The sequence below is a fragment of the Leptodactylus fuscus genome, chromosome 2, assembly GCF_031893055.1.
Source record: "Leptodactylus fuscus isolate aLepFus1 chromosome 2, aLepFus1.hap2, whole genome shotgun sequence".
In the NCBI taxonomy this organism is placed as follows: Eukaryota; Metazoa; Chordata; class Amphibia; order Anura; family Leptodactylidae; genus Leptodactylus; species Leptodactylus fuscus.
In genome coordinates this window covers 198057941-198078789 of record NC_134266.1, presented here as the reverse complement: position 1 = coordinate 198078789, position 20849 = coordinate 198057941, and positions in this window count along the sequence as shown.

The following is a 20849-nucleotide window of genomic DNA, read 5'->3' as shown; positions in this document are numbered from 1 at the left end:
CTGGTATACAGTGCCATTGTCTGACTGGGAATTCAAAGAATATATTGGGGTTACGTGCACCCACAATTTTTACTACTGGTATATAGTGCCATTGTCTGACTGGGAATTCAAAGAATATATTGGGGTTACGTGCACCCACAATTTTTACTACTGGTATACAGTGCCAGTTTCTGACTGGGAATTCAAAGAATATATTGGGGTTACAAATACCCTCATTTCTTGCTACTGCCATATAGTGCCAGTTTCTGACTGGTAATTCAAAGAATATATTGGGGTTACGTGCACCCACAATTTTTACTACTGGTATACAGTGCCATTGTCTGACTGGGAATTCAAAGAATATATTGGGGTTACGTGCACCCACAATTTTTACTACTGGTATACAGTGCCATTGTCTGACTGGTAATTCAAAGAATATATTGGGGTTACGTGCACCCACAATTTTTACTACTGGTATACAGTGCCAGTTTCTGACTGGGAATTCAAAGAATATATTGGGGTTACAAATACCCTCATTTCTTGCTACTGCCATATAGTGCCAGTTTCTGACTGGTAATTCAAAGAATATATTGGGGTTATGTGCACCCACAATTTTTACTACTGGTATACAGTGCCATTGTCTGACTGGGAATTCAAAGAATATATTGGGGTTACGTGCACCCACAATTTTTACTACTGGTATACAGTGCCATTGTCTGACTGGTAATTCAAAGAATATATTGGGGTTACGTGCACCCACAATTTTTACTACTGGTATACAGTGCCAGTTTCTGACTGGGAATTCAAAGAATATATTGGGGTTACAAATACCCTCATTTCTTGCTACTGCCATATAGTGCCAGTTTCTGACTGGTAATTCAAAGAATATATTGGGGTTATGTGCACCCACAATTTTTACTACTGGTATACAGTGCCATTGTCTGACTGGGAATTCAAAGAATATATTGGGGTTATAAATACCCTCATTTCTTGCTACTGCCATATAGTGCCAGTTTCTGACTGGTAATTCAAAGAATATATTGGGGTTACGTGCACCCACAATTTTTACTACTGGTATACAGTGCCATTGTCTGACTGGGAATTCAAAGAATATATTGGGGTTACAAATACCCTCATTTCTTGCTACTGCCATATAGTGCCAGTTTCTGACTGGGAATTCAAAGAATATATTGGGGTTACGTGCACCCACAATTTTTACTACTGGTATACAGTGCCATTGTCTGACTGGGAATTCAAAGAATATATTGGGGTTACAAATACCCTCATTTCTTGCTACTGCCATATAGTGCCAGTTTCTGACTGGTAATTCAAAGAATATATTGGGGTTACGTGCACCCACAATTTTTACTACTGGTATACAGTGCCATTGTCTGACTGGGAATTCAAAGAATATATTGGGGTTATAAATACCCTCATTTCTTGCTACTGCCATATAGTGCCAGTTTCTGACTGGGAATTCAAAGAATATATTGGGGTTACGTGCACCAACAATTTTTACTACTGGTATACAGTGCCATTGTCTGACTGGGAATTCAAAGAATATATTGGGGTTATAAATACCCTCATTTCTTGCTACTGGTATATAGTGCCATTGTCTGACTGGGAATTCAAAGAATATATTGGGGTTACGTGCACCCACAATTTTTACTACTGGTATACAGTGCCATTGTCTGACTGGGAATTCAAAGAATATATTGGGGTTACGTGCACCCACAATTTTTACTACTGGCATATAGTGCCATTGTCTGACTGGGAATTCAAAGAATATATTGGGGTTACGTGCACCCACAATTTTTACTACTGGTATACAGTGCCAGTTTCTGACTGGGAATTCAAAGAATATATTGGGGTTACAAATACCCTCATTTCTTGCTACTGCCATATAGTGCCAGTTTCTGACTGGTAATTCAAAGAATATATTGGGGTTACGTGCACCCACAATTTTTACTACTGGTATACAGTGCCATTGTCTGACTGGGAATTCAAAGAATATATTGGGGTTATAAATACCCTCATTTCTTGCTACTGCCATATAGTGCCAGTTTCTGACTGGTAATTCAAAGAATATATTGGGGTTACGTGCACCCACAATTTTTACTACTGGTATACAGTGCCATTGTCTGACTGGGAATTCAAAGAATATATTGGGGTTATAAATACCCTCATTTCTTGCTACTGCCATATAGTGCCAGTTTCTGACTGGGAATTCAAAGAATATATTGGGGTTACGTGCACCCACAATTTTTACTACTGGTATACAGTGCCATTGTCTGACTGGGAATTCAAAGAATATATTGGGGTTACGTGCACCCACAATTTTTACTACTGGTATACAGTGCCATTGTCTGACTGGGAATTCAAAGAATATATTGGGGTTACGTGCACCCACAATTTTTACTACTGGTATACAGTGCCAGTTTCTGACTGGGAATTCAAAGAATATATTGGGGTTACAAATACCCTCATTTCTTGCTACTGCCATATAGTGCCAGTTTCTGACTGGTAATTCAAAGAATATATTGGGGTTACGTGCACCCACAATTTTTACTACTGGTATACAGTGCCATTGTCTGACTGGGAATTCAAAGAATATATTGGGGTTACATGCACCCACAATTTTTACTACTGGTATATAGTGCCATTGTCTGACTGGGAATTCAAAGAATATATTGGGGTTACGTGCACCCACAATTTTTACTACTGGTATACAGTGCCAGTTTCTGACTGGGAATTCAAAGAATATATTGGGGTTACAAATACCCTCATTTCTTGCTACTGCCATATAGTGCCAGTTTCTGACTGGTAATTCAAAGAATATATTGGGGTTACGTGCACCCACAATTTTTACTACTGGTATACAGTGCCATTGTCTGACTGGGAATTCAAAGAATATATTGGGGTTACGTGCACCCACAATTTTTACTACTGGTATATAGTGCCATTGTCTGACTGGGAATTCAAAGAATATATTGGGGTTACGTGCACCCACAATTTTTACTACTGGTATACAGTGCCAGTTTCTGACTGGGAATTCAAAGAATATATTGGGGTTACAAATACCCTCATTTCTTGCTACTGCCATATAGTGCCAGTTTCTGACTGGTAATTCAAAGAATATATTGGGGTTACGTGCACCCACAATTTTTACTACTGGTATACAGTGCCATTGTCTGACTGGGAATTCAAAGAATATATTGGGGTTACGTGCACCCACAATTTTTACTACTGGTATATAGTGCCATTGTCTGACTGGTAATTCAAAGAATATATTGGGGTTACGTGCACCCACAATTTTTACTACTGGTATACAGTGCCAGTTTCTGACTGGGAATTCAAAGAATATATTGGGGTTACAAATACCCTCATTTCTTGCTACTGCCATATAGTGCCAGTTTCTGACTGGTAATTCAAAGAATATATTGGGGTTATGTGCACCCACAATTTTTACTACTGGTATACAGTGCCATTGTCTGACTGGGAATTCAAAGAATATATTGGGGTTATAAATACCCTCATTTCTTGCTACTGCCATATAGTGCCAGTTTCTGACTGGTAATTCAAAGAATATATTGGGGTTACGTGCACCCACAATTTTTACTACTGGTATACAGTGCCATTGTCTGACTGGGAATTCAAAGAATATATTGGGGTTACAAATACCCTCATTTCTTGCTACTGCCATATAGTGCCAGTTTCTGACTGGTAATTCAAAGAATATATTGGGGTTACGTGCACCCACAATTTTTACTACTGGTATACAGTGCCATTGTCTGACTGGGAATTCAAAGAATATATTGGGGTTACAAATACCCTCATTTCTTGCTACTGCCATATAGTGCCAGTTTCTGACTGGGAATTCAAAGAATATATTGGGGTTACGTGCACCCACAATTTTTACTACTGGTATACAGTGCCATTGTCTGACTGGGAATTCAAAGAATATATTGGGGTTATAAATACCCTCATTTCTTGCTACTGGTATATAGTGCCATTGTCTGACTGGGAATTCAAAGAATATATTGGGGTTACGTGCACCCACAATTTTTACTACTGGTATACAGTGCCATTGTCTGACTGGGAATTCAAAGAATATATTGGGGTTACGTGCACCCACAATTTTTACTACTGGCATATAGTGCCATTGTCTGACTGGGAATTCAAAGAATATATTGGGGTTACGTGCACCCACAATTTTTACTACTGGTATACAGTGCCAGTTTCTGACTGGGAATTCAAAGAATATATTGGGGTTACAAATACCCTCATTTCTTGCTACTGCCATATAGTGCCAGTTTCTGACTGGTAATTCAAAGAATATATTGGGGTTACGTGCACCCACAATTTTTACTACTGGTATACAGTGCCATTGTCTGACTGGGAATTCAAAGAATATATTGGGGTTATAAATACCCTCATTTCTTGCTACTGCCATATAGTGCCAGTTTCTGACTGGTAATTCAAAGAATATATTGGGGTTACGTGCACCCACAATTTTTACTACTGGTATACAGTGCCATTGTCTGACTGGGAATTCAAAGAATATATTGGGGTTATAAATACCCTCATTTCTTGCTACTGGTATATAGTGCCATTGTCTGACTGGGAATTCAAAGAATATATTGGGGTTACGTGCACCCACAATTTTTACTACTGGTATACAGTGCCATTGTCTGACTGGGAATTCAAAGAATATATTGGGGTTACGTGCACCCACAATTTTTACTACTGGTATACAGTGCCATTGTCTGACTGGGAATTCAAAGAATATATTGGGGTTACGTGCACCCACAATTTTTACTACTGGTATACAGTGCCAGTTTCTGACTGGGAATTCAAAGAATATATTGGGGTTACAAATACCCTCATTTCTTGCTACTGCCATATAGTGCCAGTTTCTGACTGGTAATTCAAAGAATATATTGGGGTTACGTGCACCCACAATTTTTACTACTGGTATACAGTGCCATTGTCTGACTGGGAATTCAAAGAATATATTGGGGTTACATGCACCCACAATTTTTACTACTGGTATATAGTGCCATTGTCTGACTGGGAATTCAAAGAATATATTGGGGTTACGTGCACCCACAATTTTTACTACTGGTATACAGTGCCAGTTTCTGACTGGGAATTCAAAGAATATATTGGGGTTACAAATACCCTCATTTCTTGCTACTGCCATATAGTGCCAGTTTCTGACTGGTAATTCAAAGAATATATTGGGGTTACGTGCACCCACAATTTTTACTACTGGTATACAGTGCCATTGTCTGACTGGGAATTCAAAGAATATATTGGGGTTACGTGCACCCACAATTTTTACTACTGGTATATAGTGCCATTGTCTGACTGGGAATTCAAAGAATATATTGGGGTTACGTGCACCCACAATTTTTACTACTGGTATACAGTGCCAGTTTCTGACTGGGAATTCAAAGAATATATTGGGGTTACAAATACCCTCATTTCTTGCTACTGCCATATAGTGCCAGTTTCTGACTGGTAATTCAAAGAATATATTGGGGTTACGTGCACCCACAATTTTTACTACTGGTATACAGTGCCATTGTCTGACTGGGAATTCAAAGAATATATTGGGGTTATAAATACCCTCATTTCTTGCTACTGTCATATAGTGCCAGTTTCTGACTGGTAATTCAAAGAATGTATTGGGGTTACGTGCACCCACAATTTTTACTACTGGTATACAGTGCCATTGTCTGACTGGGAATTCAAAGAATATATTGGGGTTACGTGCACCCACAATTTTTACTACTGGTATATAGTGCCATTGTCTGACTGGGAATTCAAAGAATATATTGGGGTTACGTGCACCCACAATTTTTGCTACTGGTATATAGTGCCAATTTCTAACTGGGAATTCAAAATGCGCAAGGCTCCCGGAAAGGGACGTGGACGAGGCCGTGGGCGAGGTCGGGGGAATGGTTCTGGGGAGCAAGGTAGCAGTGAAGCCACAGGGCGTCCCGTGCCTACTCCTGTGGGGCAGCAAGCATTGCGCCACTCCACAGTGCCAGGGTTGCTTGCCACATTAACTAAACTGCAGGGTACAAACCTTAGTAGGCCCGAGAACCAGGAACAGGTCTTGCAATGGCTGTCAGAGAACGCTTACAGCACATTGTCCAGCAGCCAGTCAGACTCTGCCTCCTCTCCTCCTATTACCCAACAGTCTTGTCCTCCTTCCTCCCAAAATTCCCAAGCTTCACAGAACAATAACCCCAACTGTCCCTGCTCCCCAGAGCTGTTCTCCGCTCCTTTCATTGTCCCTCAACCTGCCTCTCCACGTCACGATTCCACGAACCTAACAGAGGAGCATCTGTGTCCAGATGCTCAAACACTAGAGTCTCCTCCATCTCCGTTCGATTTGGTGGTGGATGACCAGCAACCCACCCTCATTGACGATGATGTGACGCAGTTGCCGTCAGGGCATCCAGTTGACCGGCGCATTGTGCGGGAGGAGGAGATGAGACAGGAGTTGGAAGAGGAAGTGGTGGATGATGAGGACACTGACCCGACCTGGACAGGGGGGATGTCAAGCGGGGAAAGTAGTGTGGATGTTGAGGCAAGTGCAGCACCAAAAAGGGTAGCTAGAGGCAGAGGCAGAGGTCAGCAGCTTAGGCGAAGCCAGGCCACACCCGGAATCTCCCAAGATGTTCCAGTTCGTACCCAGCCCCGAAAAACTCCCACCTCGAGGGCACGTTTCTCGAAGGTGTGGAGTTTTTTCAAGGAATGCGCCGAGGACAGATATAGTGTTGTCTGCACAATTTGCCTCTCGAAATTGATTAGGGGCTCTGAGAAGAGCAACCTGTCCACCACTTCAATGCGCCGTCATTTGGAATCCAAGCACTGGAATCAGTGGCAGGCAGCAACGGCAGGACAAAGGCCGCCTGCCGTTCACGCCACTGCCACTGCCTCTGCCACTGCCTCTGCCTCTGCCACTGCCACTGCTGACTGTGCTGGCGATGCACTCCAGAGGACGAGCCAGGACACCACTTCATCTGCCTCCGCCACTTTGTTGACTTCTCCCTCATCCTCCCCTGTTCCTGTCTTATCTCCTTCTCCTGCACCATCAAAGGCACCATCAGGCGCTTCTTTACAACAACCCACCATCTCTCAGACATTGGAGCGGCGGCAGAAATACACTGCTAACCACCCACACGCGCAAGCCTTGAACGCCAACATCGCTAAACTGCTGGCCCAGGAGATGTTGGCGTTCCGGCTTGTTGAAACTCCCGCCTTCCTGGACCTGATGGCAACTGCGGCACCTCGCTATGCCGTCCCTAGCCGTCACTACTTCTCCCGGTGTGCCGTCCCCGCCTTGCACCAGCACGTGTCACTCAACATCAGGCGGGCCCTTAGTTCCGCGCTTTGCACAAAGGTCCACTTGACCACCGACGCGTGGACAAGTGCATGCGGACAGGGACGCTACATTTCACTGACGGCACACTGGGTGAATGTAGTTGAGGCTGGGACTGCTTCCCAAACTGGCCCGGTGTACCTCGTCTCCCCGCCTAACATTCCTGGCAGGGACACGAGAAGAACACCCCCTCCTCCTCCTCCTCTACCGCCTCCTCCTCCGCCACTGCCTCCTCCTCCGCCACCGCCTCCTCCTCCGCTGTTAGATTGACCCCAGCTACGAGTTGGAAACGTTGCAGCACTGGCATTGGTAGACGTCAGCAGGCTGTGCTGAAGCTGATCAGCTTGGGGGACAGACAGCACACTGCCTCCGAGGTGAGGGATGCCCTCCTCGATGAGACGGCAATATGGTTTGAGCCGCTGCACCTGGGCCCAGGCATGGTCGTTTGTGATAACGGCCGGAACCTGGTAGCAGCTCTGGAGCTTGCCGGACTCCAACATGTTCCATGCCTGGCCCACGTCTTCAACCTAGTGGTGCAACGTTTCCTAAAGAGCTACCCCAATGTTCCAGAGCTACTGGTGAAAGTGCGGCGCATGTACGCCCACTTTCGCAAGTCGACAGTAGCCGCTGCTAGCTTAAAATCTCTCCAGCAACGCCTGCATGTGCCACAACACCGGCTTTTGTGCGACGTCCCCACACGCTGGAACTCAACGTTTCAGATGTTGAATAGAGTGGTTGAGCAGCAGAGACCTTTGATGGAATACCAGCTACAAAACCCTAGGGTGCCACAAAGTCAGCTGCCTCAGTTTCTCATCCATGAGTGGCCATGGATGAGAGACCTTTGTGACATCCTACGGGTGTTTGAGGAGTCCACAAGGAGGGTGAGCTCTGAGGATGCGATGGTGAGCCTTACAATCCCGCTCTTGTGTGTTCTGAGAGAATCCCTGATTGACATCAGGGATAACTCAGATCACACAGAGGAGTTAGGGATAGCATCCGATCCGTCACAGCTGGAGAGTAGGTCCACACATCTGTCCGCTTCACTGCGTTTAATGGAGGAGGAGGAGGAGGAGGAGGAGGAGGAAGAAGAGTTGTCCGATGATGTGATGGTGATACAGGAGGCTTCCGGGCAACTTCGAATCGTCCCATTGTTGCAGCGCGGATGGGTAGACATGGAGGATGAGGAGGAAATGGAGATTGAACTTTCCGGTGGGGCCAGAGGAGTCATGCCAACTAACACTGTGGCAGACATGGCTGAGTTCATGTTGGGGTGCTTTACAACCGACAAGCGTATTGTCAAAATCATGGAGGACAACCAGTACTGGATCTTTGCTATCCTTGACCCCCGGTATAAAAACAACATCTCGTCTTTTATTCCGGTAGAGGGGAGGGCCAATCGCATCAATGCTTGCCACAGGCAATTGGTGCAGAATATGATGGAGATGTTTCCAGCATGTGACGTTGGCGGCAGGGAGGACAGTTCCTCCAGTAGGCAACCAAGTTCTCACCGGTCCACACAAACGAGGGGCACACTGTCTAAGGTCTGGGACACCTTTATGGCACCCCCTCGCCAAAGTGCCGCCACGGAGGGTCCTAGTGTCACCAGGCGTGAGAAGTATAGGCGCATGTTGCGGGAATACCTTTCCGACCACAGCCCTGTCCTCTCCGACCCCTCTGCGCCCTACACATATTGGGTGTCGAAGTTGGACCTGTGGCTTGAACTTGCCCTATATGCCTTGGAGGTGCTGTCCTGTCCTGCCGCCAGCGTCCTATCTGAGAGGGTGTTCAGTGCAGCCGGTGGCATCATCACTGACAAGCGCACCCGTCTGTCAGCTGAGAGTGCCGACCGGCTCACTTTGATAAAAATGAACCACCACTGGATAGAGCCTTCATTTTTGGGCCCACCTGTGTAAAGCACCCCAACATGAAACTCCATGTCTGTACTCAACCTCTCCAATTCCTCCGCATCCTCATACTCATCCACCATAAGCGTTGCACAATTCTGCTAATACTAGGCTCCCTCCACCCTGATTTCCCCCAACTCTGCTGGTTAGAGGCTCCCTCCACCCTGCTTTCCCACAACTCTGCTGGTTAGAGGCTCCCTCCACCCTGATTTCCACCAACTCTGCTGGTTAGAGGCTCCCTCCACCATGAATTGGTCCAAACTGGGCTGTTTAGCAGCTCCCTCCACCATGAATTGGTCCAAACTGGGGTTTTTAGAGGCTCCCTCCACCATGAATTGGTCCAAACTGGGCTGTTTAGAGGCTCCCTCCACCATGAATTGGTCCAAACTGGGGTTTTTAGAGGCTCCCTCCACCATGAATTGGTCCAAACTGGGCTGGTTAGAGGCTCCCTCCACCATGAATTTGCCCAAACTGGCCTGTTTAGAGGCTCCCTCCACCATGAATTTGCCCAAACTGGCCTGTTTAGAGGCTTCCTCCACCATGAATTGGTCCAAACTGGGGTTTTTAGAGGCTCTCTCCACCATGAATTGGTCCAAACTGGGCTGTTTAGAGGCTCCCTCCATCATGAATTGGTCCAAACTGGGGTTTTTAGAGGCTCCCTCCACCATGAATTGGTCCAAACTGGGGTTTTTAGAGGCTCCCTCCACCATGAATTGGTCCAAACTGGGGTTTTTAGAGGCTCCCTCCACCATGAATTTGCCCAAACTGGGCTGTTTAGAGGCTCCCTCCACCATGAATTTGCCCAAACTGGGCTGTTTAGAGGCTCCCTCCACCATGAATTGGTCCAAACTGGGGTTTTTAGAGGCTCCCTCCACCATGAATTGGTCCAAACTGGGGTTTTTAGAGGCTCCCTCCACCATGAATTTGCCCAAACTGAGCTGTTTAGAGGCTCCCTCCACCATGAATTGGTCCAAACTGGGGTTTTTAGAGGCTCCCTCTACCATGAATTGGTCCAAACTGGGGGGTTTTAGAGGCTCCCTCCACCATGAATTTGCCCAAACTGGGCTGTTTAGAGGCTCCCTCCACCATGAATTGGTCCAAACTGGGGTTCCCTGTCGTCCGTACCAGCGGCACAATGTGGGGTATTTCTGCCCCTGTGTGCTGGTAGGACAGGTGGATTTTTAATTAGCCAATCAAAAGCGTGGCTGGCCCTATAAGAGGGCACAAGAACCTCCCCTCTGCGTGTTTTTTTCTGTCCTGTGTGGTCAAGGACAGGTGGGGAGGACTTGTGTCCTCTTATTTTAGGCTCTATGGGTTACCTACCTTTGGAGCATAATTCTTCTTTTTTCAGTTTCTGACCTTCTTGATTGAAGGTTCCTTCCCCTGTCTGGGAAAAAAAAAAAAAAAAAGTTTTTTTTTTTAGCCTGCGTGGCTCCTTTCCTTCCCTCCTACCTCCCTCCCCTCCTTCTCCCTCTGGCTCACCTGTCAGCACATCTCGTGCTGGTGAGTTGGCCCGGCACTCTGCCGCGGGGCTCTCTCGCTGTCGCTCGCGGACGTGCTCTGCCGGAACTAGGTTCCCGGCGGAGAGTTTCCTGCGTCCGCATTTGCCTGCTGGGGCTGTATGAAGAGGCGGGGGGTAACCTTTTTCTCTTCCTGGAGGGTACATGTGATTATAGCCCCTCCCATTTCCGGCCGGCCGGGTTAAAGGTCAGGCCGACCGGTTATTAGTTACCTTCTCCTTTCTAAGGTGGAAGGCTGTGCATCAGAGGTTGTTGCTTAGCTTCAAGTCTCCTTTTGCCTCCAAACCAAACCTTCAGTTTCTTGTCACCTTGCTGTCCGGTCTAGGACACGGTAAGATCTACCCCTTCTTTTGATATTTGGTAGAATATGTTGGTGACAATTTTGCATGGTCTATGCTCTCTGTAGGATATGTCTTCCTCTACTACCCCCCCTGGGGATTATAGGAGGAAATCTACTGCCAAAAGGAAGCACCTTTCCTGTTTTGACTGTGACACACCGCTCCCTGATGGTAGGTAGCGGCTTAAGAGGTTATCCCTCTGGGGTACTACCGGCCCTATAACCCGCCTATTATTTTTAGGCTATGAGTGGGCCCGTTGTCGTGGTTGCAGAGGCCCCCCACCTGAGGAGCCTTCTCCTAGAGATATGATGGCCTGGGTCAAGGAGATGGTGAGTTGGGCATCGCTTGGGTAAGGATAATTCCCTTGCTTGTACTCTCTCTTTATTTTTGCAGGATGATTCCCTCAAAGGCATACAGTCTACCTTGTCTCAGCTCGCCAAGAGACCATGCACAGAGCATCGTTCCTCGTCCCTCCCTCCCCTGGAACATCTACGGGTGGCAGAGGATGTTTCCTCCGAGGACGACTCTGTAGTTTCCAGCAGACCTGTGTTCCACTATGAACAAACAGGCAGGCTGCTGAAGTCCATCCGGTCTACAGTGGGCCGAGATGTTGACGGGGAAGCCTCCACGTCTGCCTCTGGGGGACATATTGCCTTCCATGCGGACGCCACGCTGACCGACCTCATGGTGCAGCAGTGGAAGCAGCCAGAAAAAGGACATTCATTATCCAGGATCTTTAAGCACCTGTTCCCTATGGATTCAACTCAGTGGGATTCCTGGGGGCCTCCCCCGAAGGTGGATCTAGCCGTGGCGAAGTTGTCTCGTAGAACCCTGGTGCCCCTTGAAGATGGATCAAATCTTCAGGATCCTTTGGATCGCAGGGCTGACGCCACCCTAAAGAAGGTTTATTCTGCTTCCTCTGCCCAAGCCTCTGTAGCCATAGCCTCTACCACTGTGGGCGATTTTCTTCGTAACCGCCTAGCCACCTTGGAGCGGGATATTGATTCCGGTGTGGACAGGGATGACATCTTGGCTTCCATGAAGAATATTCATAGGGCCGCAGATTTTTTGGCGGAATCTTCTCGCCATCAGTTGAGAATTTCAGCCAAGTCGATGGCGTTGTCCACTGCGGCCCGCAGACCCCTGTGGCTAAAGCCTTGGCGTGCAGACTTTGCATCCAAGGCTGCTCTTTGCGCGCTCCCTTTTGAGCCAGGAAGAGTATTTGGGTAGGGCTTGGATACTATCATAGAGGGATTAGCTGAAGGTAAGGGGAAGTCCTTACCTCAAGCTGCCAGGGGCAGACGTGCCCCCTCTAGAGGCAGAGGTTCCGCCTCTAATTATAGACGCCCAACCCAGCAAAGGCGTCCCAGATATCGTCCTAGAGGTTCCGGACGTGGTGCTTCCAGGGAGGACACCAAGAGGAAGCCGGAATTTTGACGCGGGGCAGCTCCCTGTGGCCCCCCTTCCTGTGGGAGGACGTCTTTCAGTTTTTTTCAGAGCTTGGGTCACCCATATTCAAGATCCATGGGTGCTAAGAATTATACAGCACGGTTATCTTATCAAATTCCACCTTCCACCTCCAGATCGGTTTGTTGTCACCAGAACCCTTCCACCTTCCCAACAGGCCAGTTTAGAGGCCTTGGTCGCCGAGTATGTCATCAAAGGCGCCCTGGAGAAGGTCCCAGCCTCAGATCTCGGTCTGGGAGTTTACTCCCCCGTCTTTCTGGTCCCCAAAGTCACCGGGGGCTGGAGAATGATAATAGACCTGAGGTATCTCAATCGCTTTATCAAGAAGAGGTCATTCCGTATGGAAACCGTGGATTCCGTGTCTGCTTTTCTCCAGCCAGGAGACGTGATGGTTACCCTCGACCTGAAGGACGCCTACCTTCATGTCCCTATTGCTCACTCCCACAGGAAATTCCTCAGGATTGCCGTTTCTATGGCCGGCCACAGGGAGCACTTTCAATTCACAGCTCTGCCGTTCGGCATCACATCCGCCCCCCTGGTATTTACCAAGGTGATCGCTCCGGTTGCTGCGGCCCTCAGACTACAGGGCCTCTTCATCGTTCCTTACCTAGACGACTGGCTTCTGAAAGCTCAGTCTCCTGCTGCTCTCCTCCAGCAGCTCAACCTTGCCATCAGTTTCCTACAAGAGTTAGGATGGATCATCAACTGGGAGAAGTCCGAAATCGTTCTTTCCACACGGAGGAAGTTCCTCGGGTTCATAGTGGATTCAGAAACGATGCAGATCTTCCTCTCCAGCCCAAGGAAAGAAAGGATCCAGGCCGGTGCACGATTTCTATTACACACCCGGCGGGTAACTATCCGCACCGCCATGAGGGTCCTCGGCCTAATGTCATCCTCGGCCAGAGCAGTCCCTTGGGCTTTATGGCATTTGCGTCCCCTGCAGATGGAAGTGTTGACAACCTGGAACAGGTCTCCACGGGGACTGCACAAGAAGATCTGCCTTTCTCCCGCTACCCGTCTTTCCCTCAGATGGTGGATACACCTGAAAGACGGAAGGTCCACGGTCCCAACATTGTGGACCCTGTTGACAACAGATGCATCCCAGTGGGGATGGGGAGCCCATTGCCAGGACAGGACTGTACAAGGACGATGGAGATGTCCGGAGCTGGGATCTTCCAATCTCAAGGAACTCAGAGCTGTGTACTTGGCCCTAGTGCACTTTGCCCCGGAGTTGAGAGGCAAGTCTGTCAAGATCAGGTCAGACAACATGACGGTGGTAGTTTACATAAACAAACAAGGGGGCACCAGGTCACCAACCTTACTGAGAGAGACGAATCTTATATTTGCCTGGGCAGAGAAGAACCTAGCCCAGTTATCCGCTGTTCACATAAAGGGCTCCCTGAACATAGTAGCGGATCATCTGAGTCGGGGTATTACCGTATCAGGAGAATGGTCTCTCAATCCAGACGTTTTTCAACAGATCGTCCAGAGATGGGGTCTCCCGGAGGTCGATCTAATGGCTACCCGACTCAATGCCAAGGTAGGGACCTTCTGCTCCCTATACCAGGAGGACAATCCCTTGGCAGTGGATGCCCTGTCCATCCCATGGAGGTTCAGGCTGTTTTACATATTCCCTCCAATTCCAATCATACCGAAGGTATTGATCAAAATAAGACAGGACCAAGCCTCGGGAATAGCCATAATCCCGTTCTGGCCAAAAAGGGCTTGGTTTGCTCAGCTCATACTAATGAGTCAGGGCATATATTGGAGGCTTCCCCCTCTCCCAGATCTGGTAACCCAAGGAGAGCTGAGATGCCAGGATCTGAGGAGACTCAACCTGACAGCCTGGAGGTTGACCAGTCCCTATTGAGGAATAGAGGACTGTCACAAGCCGTCTTGAAGACCCTATCCAGCGCCAGAGCGGATTCAACTAACAGGAATTACCGTCGAATTAGTAACATCTTTAATGCCTGGTGTCTGCAGCATCAAGTGGACTCCACTGGTCCCCCGACTGAGGCGATCCTGGACTTCCTTCAAGACGGACTAGACAGAGGTCTGGCTGCGGCCACACTCAAAGTACACGTAGCGGCCCTGTCCGCCTATCTGGGGAGGCGTTTGTCTCAGGATCCTTTAGTGAGCACCTTTATTAAAGGGGCAACTAGGCTGAGACCGGTGGTGAACACCCCTGTCCACCAATGGGACCTGATTCCGGTCCTGAACGCTCTTTGCGACCAACCATTCGAACCCCTGGAAGAAGTCTCACTTAAGTTACTAACTGGCAAAATGGCTCTACTATTGGCAGTTACAACTGCCAAAAGAGTTAGTGAGCTACAAGCCTTGTCTGCCGAGGAGCCATATACTATATTTTTTCCGGACCATGTGCAGCTTAGGTTCCTCCCAGGATTTCGTCCCAAGATTCCATCCGCTGCAAATAGGAACCAAACTATTTCTCTTCCAGCATTTTTTCCCTTCCCCTCTTCATCTGAAGAGGAAAGATGGCACAGGCTGGATGTTATCAGATGTCTGCAAATTTATCTGCAGCGTACTCGCCCTTTTAGGCAGGCCGAAAACCTGTTAATCAGTTATACGGGGAAGAATAAAGGCGCCAAGGCCGCCAAGGCCACGATATCCCGCTGGGTCTCCGATACCATAAAAGTCGCCTATACCGCCCAAGGGCGTCCGGTCCCATCTTTTCTTCATGCCCACTCGACCAGGGCAGTGTCCACCTCTCAGGCTGAGAGGAGTGCGTTGTCCTTGGATCAGATTTGTGCAGCTGCCTCCTGGGCATCTGAGTCCACGTTCATTCGGCATTACCGCCTGAGGGACCGGGTGTCCGATTCCTCTGCCTTTGCCCAAACCATTTTGAGCTCTGTCATGGAATAATCCCGCCCATCTTTGGGCCTACTTGCTATATCCCCACATTGTGCCGCTGGTACGGACGACAGGGAACAAGTGATTATGAAGATAATCTTGTTTCCCTTAGTCCTAACAGCGGCACAAGATTTCCCACCCTGGGAATCATATCTTATGTATAAAACTGTGTATAAATATGGAGGTACTTTTGTATTGACACGCAGAGGGGAGGTTCTTGTGCCCTCTTATAGGGCCAGCCACGCTTTTGATTGGCTAATTAAAAATCCGCCTGTCCTACCAGCACACAGGGGCAGAAATACCCCACATTGTGCCGCTGTTAGGACTAAGGGAAACAAGATTATCTTCATAATCACTTGTTTTTAGAGGCTCCCTCCACCATGAATTGGTCCAAACTGGGGTTTTTAGAGGCTCCCTGCACCATGAATTGGTCCAAACTGGGGTTTTTAGAGGCTCCCTCCACCATGAATTTGCCCAAACTGAGCTGTTTAGAGGCTCCCTCCACCATGAATTGGTCCAAACTGGGGTTTTTAGAGGCTCCCTCTACCATGAATTGGTCCAAACTGGGGGGTTTTAGAGGCTCCCTCCACCATGAATTTGCCCAAACTGGGCTGTTTAGAGGCTCCCTCCACCATGAATTGGTCCAAACTGGGGTTTTTAGAGGCTCCCTCCACCATGAATTGGTCCAAACTGGGGTTTTTAGAGGCTCCCTCCACCATGAATTGGTCCAAACTGGGCTGTTTAGAGGCTCCCTCCACCATGAATTGGTCCAAACTGGGTTTTTTAGAGGCTCCCTCCACCATGAATTGGTCCAAACTGGGGTTTTTAGAGGCTCCCTCCACCATGAATTGGTCCAAACTGGGGTTTTTAGAGGCTCCCTCCACCATGAATTTGCCCAAACTCTGCTGGTTAGAGGCTCAATCCACCCTGATTTTCAAAACAAATGTTGGTGCCAACCTCAACTTACTACAAGGGCCAAATTCACTGCTGGTGACAAGCTCTCCTCACTGCAAGTGCCAAATACACATGTTTCAAGGTGTTTTCCTACTGTCAGAGAGGTGGTATTGAGTGTGTAAAGTGTGTAGTTGTTAGGCTGTGATGTTGGGGTAATAGAGGGTCTTTGGTGTGTTAGATGCCCCCAGACATGCTTCCCCTGCTGTCCCAGTGTCATTCCAGAGGTGTTGGCATCATTTCCTGGGTTGTCTTAGTGGACTTGGTGACCCTCCAGACACGGATTTGGGTTTCCCCCTTAACGAGTATCTGTTCCCCATAGACTATAATGGGGTTCGAAACCCGTTCGAACACACGAACATTGAGCGGCTGTTCGAATCGAATTTCGAACCTCGAACATTTTAGTGTTCGCTCATCTCTAATGCTATTTAGACTATGTAATGTCGTCAGGTGGGCAGCGTCAGGCAAGGGGTGTGATTCAGAGTTCCAATCAGACATAGCAAGTGTCTGTGATCAGAATCACACCCCTTGCCTGCTCCTACTTGACGCTGCCCTTCTGACAGTACTGCACGGAGTCTGAATACCACATCAGGCACCAAAACTAACTGTATTCCTGAGACCTAGAGAAAAAATTCCAACTGTACCGCAATAAGTGGAGTAACATCTATTAATTGATGGAAAAAATTTGACTTTTTGAAGGTGGTGAAAGGTCCTCTTTGACCTATCTTTGACCTATTTGTATAATTTGCCATGAATGTGAAATTCATCTCCCCTCTACTTCATCCCCAGTGATCAGTTGCTTACAGTAGAAACCGGTGCCTTAAAGAGGACTTCTCACATCCTGCAGTTTTATATACTGCTAAAAAGCCGACAGAATTCAGCGCACTATTGGCTTTCACGTTCTGTGCCTCCGGTGAAGAGCTATTGGTGCTGGTACTGTCAGCCTTCTAGCGGTGTATTACACCACATGTGCCCCAGGAGGTGAAAGGTCCTCTCTAACGGGACATTACATAGAGCCAAAACAGATGGCTCCATTGGCTGCTGTTAAGAACTGATCAGTGGAGGTGCACAGAGTAGATTACCAAGAATTCCGATAGTGATGGCTAAGGATGCTAGACAACCCTTATAAATAATTGTAAGACTAAAAACAGCCCTTGTTTTACAAAAAATTGCAAAAGTCACTGATAGCACGTGTTCATTCATATATATTATAACTGGGCACTTACTGCATCATTTACATATATTCGTGCCCCTCCTCTAAATTAAAGAGTAAATTGTATCCAAGAAAATGGTCATATGCCTTTGAGTATCTTGGATAAGGGAAATGCTTTACATATTTTTGGAGTTACCCAATACATTTTCAGTGCTATCCAAATGTCAGTGACATGAGTCATTGTATGTCAGTTAATAGTCTTTTATTACTCTACATCTTTTGGATACTAGATCTGCAGATCTACATTCTGCAAAAGTTTGTTATACTGTGAAATACTTTATTGAACTTTGTTATTTTAATGTTACTCATATGTCATATGAAAGGCTAAAAATGATTGTTTCCTCGTTTTTGGTTCTTCCATTCGGTTCTCACTTTAGATCATAGAATCAGCTTGGCAAGTTTTAATTTTGGAACAAGTCATTGTCCTTCATTTTTTTGGAAAATCAATGCAGAGTAGGTTTTTTTTTTTGAGATTTTATTAGTTCTAGTCACCGATACACCCTTAGTAAAATTCCATTCTAATCCCAATTTCACTTTTTGGAATGATTTGTGCATATACCTGACTCCATAGCATTCCATAGCATAGCAACTATTATATGTGACTATATGTCTTATGAAGATTGCCTGCTCCAAATATAGGGAGAATAAATCTGGAATGCATTGACCTATGTTAAAGTTATTCCAGCTAGTTATGTATAAATTATAATATAACTGCATTTCTGATTTTCAGTTTATTTTACATTACATATTTCATTCAACATATTTTTTGTGTATATCATATCCTGTATGAGGGGTTCTTTTCTTTGTAAACTTACATACTTGTATATTCCTTTCTCCAAAGTCTTCTGTATAAAAGAAAATTGATGACACCATAAGTTCCAGTAAAAATTACCAAAAATACAGATGTCCCCCCCAAATGCAACAACTTTCCATATCATTAGAAATTAGAGATGATTGAGTAGTAATCGATCGAGTAGGTATTCGATCGAATACTACGGTATTCGAAATACTCGATCGAGTACTACTCGCTATTCGAATGTAAAAGTTCGATGCAGAACCAGCATTGATTGGCCGAATGCTATACAGTCGGCCAATCAATGCTGGTTCTTCTCCTACCTTTAGAAGTCTTCTCCGTGCAACTTCCCTGCTGCGTCTTCCGGTTCTTCATTCACTCTGCCAGGCATCGGACCTGGTCAGAGCCGACTGCGCATGTCCGCTTGTAGTGCGGGCATGCGCAGTCGGCTCTGCCCAGGCCCGATGCCTGACAGAGTGAATGAACAGCTGGAAGACGCTGCAAGGAGAAGACTGCATGGAGGATCCAGCCCGACCCTCACTCCTGGACTTGGTAAGTATAATTTGATCGAACGTTGCCTACCCCTGAAACGAACATTTTCCCCCCATAGACTATAATAGGGTTCAATATTCGATTTGAGTAGTTGAATATTGAGGGGCTACTCGAAACGAATATCAAACCTCGGACATTTTACTGTTCGCTCATCTCTATTAGAAATGACACATGGAACAACATATACATTGCGGCATGTAAAAATTATTGAAACTACTTGTGTTTTTACTTCCTTTATTACATTGGTTCCACAATAGGGTTCCTTGGAACCAGATTGGGTGATCCCAAGAATAAAACAGCAGCAAAAAGACTATCAGTTTTAATCTTGGGAAGGTACACCGTCTCCAGCCTGCTCAAAGATACTTGTTAGCAAATATGCGTTAGCTCTGCACTGCTCATGCGCTAGATTCTTGAGGCTTGCACAGTGTTAGGCTATGAGGGCTACCGATGTAATATGGCTTACAAAAGGAAACAAAACAATAACTAAAATAACTTTATTGGGCATTTTAATAAATTTGCATATACTGCAATATAAAAGTTCTATATAAAGACACATATTTGATTACCTTATCTAAAAGAATTTTCTTCAATATATAACATAATAATAACATAATACAATGTAAGTTATTTTAGGAAAAGTTACAACATTATTATTTTTACCCGTTTTGAATACATAATGCATCTGTATGGATATAAAATCCATATTATACTTGTGATACACATACATTACATACCAGCTATGGTCCACTGCCAAGCTACAGCTAGAAGAGACCCCAGACCCTAAGGTGGCCCCATGACACATAAAATATACCACTATTCTAAATTGCAAGTAGGGGCCCTATTACAGATTTTGCATTTGGGTCCATTAGCTTAAAGCCTCTGTACGGAATCTTCTAGTTACTACAAATGTCATATTTTAATTTCTTTCATAATATATAAATAGGTTGTGGTCAATTCAGACACGCACACAGTTTAGCTTATGTGCAATAATAAGCATTTAATCTTTAATCTGTGTCTTGGCCTTAGCAAATTGGTGAACTGTAAATGAAAATGTAATTTAAAATGTACTTTACTAGGGCATCTATAAGATTCCTTGATGCACTATATGTTGCATATAAGTCTCAACAGCATTCAGACCCAGAGTTCATGGTACAATATCCCTCCATTCACCTGAAAAGGAACTATTGTGAGCTACTCAATATCGCCAGATCTGTCAATAAATATCCTTTTCAATTGGAAGCCAGATCTACTACACAGTCCTCCATACTATATAGTCCTCCAGTATAAAAACTGTGCCTACATCTTTCCTGGTCATATACTTTTCATTTACTTAGTTACAGATAAGCTATTTTCCAACCTCCTTATCAACATTCTACATTATCAATGATGCATTGTAGATGGGGGCTCCAACACAGATTTTGCATACAGTATATTACCGTATGATGTCCTAATGGTAAACAGGAATTTCCCAGTAACCGATTGCCTGCTATTGTTTAGCGAATTATGTTTGTTTTGCATAGCAAAATGAAAAATTTTCTATATAATTTATTTATTTTTTATATTTTTCTACAAAATGTATACCAATATGTCAATAAAAAAACAACAACAACAAAAAAACAAAACTATTGCTAGCTTTCATTCCTTTAAGAATACTTGATGGTAAAAGCTTTTTGGTTTCATCCAATAGAAATATTTAGAAGAATATTAAAGTTTTTTTCTGAGGCTACAATACATATAGATCATCAATATTGGATTAGTTGAGTCTAACACCTGACAATCCCACTCGATGGGGACTGTATATTGTATAGCTGCTGTGCTTGGTATTTCAGCACAGTCGAATTCATGCGAATAGCAATAAATTATAA